Raw genomic sequence first — 3,062 nt, forward strand, 5'->3', positions numbered from 1 at the left:
GGATGGCCACACCACAATCTCCTCCCCTTTATTTCTCCTTTTGAGATTTCTGGCACACATGCACACACACCCGGCCAGTCAGCCCTGTGAAGTCCAGATCCTTAACCACCACACCACCAGCTGGCCCTAACACAAGTATTCTCTGAGGAGAAAACAGCAAGAAATTTGACACAGACTCCCAGAGAAAGAAACATGAAGACAGAGCAAAGAGGGATTTGACTATGCAGGCCTTTAAGACTGAAGCAATGTGATCACCAGCAGAGGCATTCCAGCAGTCATTAGAAGCTGGAAGGTTCAAAATCAGATTCTCCTTTAACACTTCCAGAGGGAGTGCCTGCAGCCCTTTTGCCTCCTGATTTGGACTTCTGGTCTCCAGAACTGTGAACACAATAAACTGCTGTTGGTTTAAGCCACCAGCCTGTGGTCATTTGTTAGAACAGTCACAGGATACAAATACAAATTTCCTTACCCATATGCTACCTCTGATGTTCTGCTTTACTTTTTTTTTTTTAAACAGTTGACGATTTTATTATTCTCACATTTCACAATACGAATGAAAACTGCACTTTTTTGCCTCACTTCTCTCCAAAACTACTCTTATTTAAAATTTTTTTTAATAGGAAGGGGGAAAGTCTTCCTTGACATGCTGTTAGAAAACACCCAGAGTCACAGCACTGTGATCTCCTGGTGAAGTCGAACAAGTTAATATAAAACTGACAGAAAGAAGCCTCCCTCCATCCTTATCTGTCTGGCTGAGTCATCCCTGGCCGAGTGGGCACCATCATGGGCCAGGCAGGAGGTCTCATCATTAGGGGCCCAGGCATCATGGGCATGTGGCCTCCCATGGGTGGCCTCATTCTAGGAGCAGGTCCTACTGGCATCATCCCAGGAGGAGGAGGGCCTATCATTGGCATCATGGGAGGGCCCCCCATATGGGGTGCTGGCATCATGCCAGGGTGAGGAGGAACCCGGAGACTGGGGGGAGGTGGGATCATCGCCCCTGCAGGAGGAGGAGCAGAGAATGGAGTAGGAGGTATCTTTCCTTGTTGAAAGGCAACAGTTGTTTTGTCAATCAGGCTCTGAGCCTGCTCGTCCATCCATTTCTGATAGTAGTCTTTCACATTCTCTTTGTGCTTCCTACTACTGCAGTGTGTTTTTCTCATGGATGGACAATCGTGGGTGAGGTATGTACCACAGTAGTCACAATAAAACTTAGGCATGTTGCTCCTCAGGCTGTTGGACTTTCCGCTCTGATGCTCTGTTTCACTCCTAAGGCTTGACTCAAACACGATTTCTTCCTGTAGCGATCCCATATTACTTCAGTTGAAAGCAATTCTCTTGTATAATTCTTGCCAGGTATGAGGTTCACCTGCATGATAGTTATAAACTCTTGGATCTCATGTTATGTATCGATAAGCACAGCAGTAAACCAGGGGTGATGAGAGAGTAGGTGTTCAAGAACACATGGAAGAGACAGGCTTTGAAAGAGTCTGCTAGTGGGCCAGCCAGTGGCATGGTGGTTAAAGCAGTTAGATTTCGCATGGCTGACTGCATGGTCTGTGCCAGACCTAACAGGTGCATGTGTGTGTGCGCAAAATCCTGAGAGGAGAACAGAGGAGAAGGGATTGCAGTGTGGCCAGTGCCCCTAGGGGGGTGCATTCTCACTTTCTTTTCTGAGTACCAGCATGCCCTCCTTTTAAACCTGCCAAGTCTCTATTCTAAGGCCCATCTCATCTCTAGATACACTGCTTCATGGTGGTTAAGACATGGTGGTCGACTGTGGTTTGAGTCCTGAACCCAGCAACCTGAAAATCACACCAGTCACGTGTGTGTGTGCCCAGAATCATGAGAGGAAATGTAGGGTAAGTGATTGTGGCATGGCCATCCTCCGGGGGCGGGGCGGGGGTTGAGGGCTGATTTCTCACTTCCTTTGTCTCTCTCTGGTGAGCACATGTACTCTATGGCCAACAAAAAAGAAAAGAATTTAGCCTAAGGGTATATCCTTTGGCAGGTTACATCCCCCAAGTATGCTTCACTTTCTTCATTTCTAAAATAGGAATTACCTTAGAATATACCTCTCAAGGTCATTGGGAGGAATCAATTTGTTTCTGACCGGAAGGCATTTTTTTCTATACAGCACTGAGCTAAGTGACCAATAAACAGAAGTGTTTTTCTGGTGACCTTTCCAACCCATAAGCAAACTGAAGACCTGAAAAGTTATTTGTTATCTATCAAAACCTGTAATCTTTTTTCCTCAGCTAATCTTAAGATTCCTCATGAAAATCCACTTGAATCTAATTTTCTGAGAAAACCAGGTTATGGAAACCCAGATGGCATGCAAAAGGGATAAATGATAAAGTCTTGAACACAGAAGAATGCTTCTGACTGCATCACCGAGCGTTTGATGCACGGTCTCTGCCCTCAAATAGGATCAATACAAGCATCTGTCTCTGGCTCGTTTTACCCTTCTCGTACGAAGACATAGTGCCTAAGATATCCTGGTCTCCTTTGAGTTGCCAGGCAAAAAAGCAATGCGTGATATGTTAGTTTCAGACTTAAAAGCAGCACAGATCGTCTCAGGGTCTGTATAACTAAATCCAGATGTATCGGGATGCAGTGGTCTGAAAGTGAAGCCAAGAGGGGTTTCTTAGCTTTTTCTTTGTTAATGTGACAACCGCCCTCTGGTGGGAGAGACTGGAATTTCACTTATGAAAGGCTGATTTCTTTAGTAACTGAAATTCTAACAAGAATTCTTATTCTTCTTGCCTTTTGACTTCATTTTCCAAATAAAGATCCCCATACACTGATCATATTTCACTATTTGGGCTGACCCTGGCAGCTTGCTTGTATGTGTGTATGCATGTGTGTATGTATGTATGCATTTACTATTTGCATTGTGTATGATGGGGGTTGGGGGAGATGAGTAGAAGGGGAAGAACAGGGAGAGGGGAAGAACTGAGAAACTTTCAGAGGATTAAGTTTTTTTTAAGTTTATCTATTTCTTCCATGAGCCAGCAAAAGAGGAAGAGAGAGAGAGAAAGAGAGAACCCTTCTAACAGGGC

The 3,062-nt window shown here is 44.9% G+C and overlaps 1 pseudogene; it reads right to left on the reverse strand.

Annotated features, from left to right (window-relative positions):
* Positions 1-740: 740 nt before the first annotated feature.
* On the reverse strand, positions 741-1,220 carry LOC102470824 (U1 small nuclear ribonucleoprotein C pseudogene; annotated as a pseudogene).
* Between the last annotated feature and the right edge of the window lie 1,842 nt (positions 1,221-3,062).

Source organism: Tupaia chinensis, unplaced genomic scaffold (assembly GCF_000334495.1).
Source record: "Tupaia chinensis unplaced genomic scaffold, TupChi_1.0 Scaffold000251_1, whole genome shotgun sequence".
Lineage (NCBI taxonomy): Eukaryota > Metazoa > Chordata > Mammalia > Scandentia > Tupaiidae > Tupaia > Tupaia belangeri.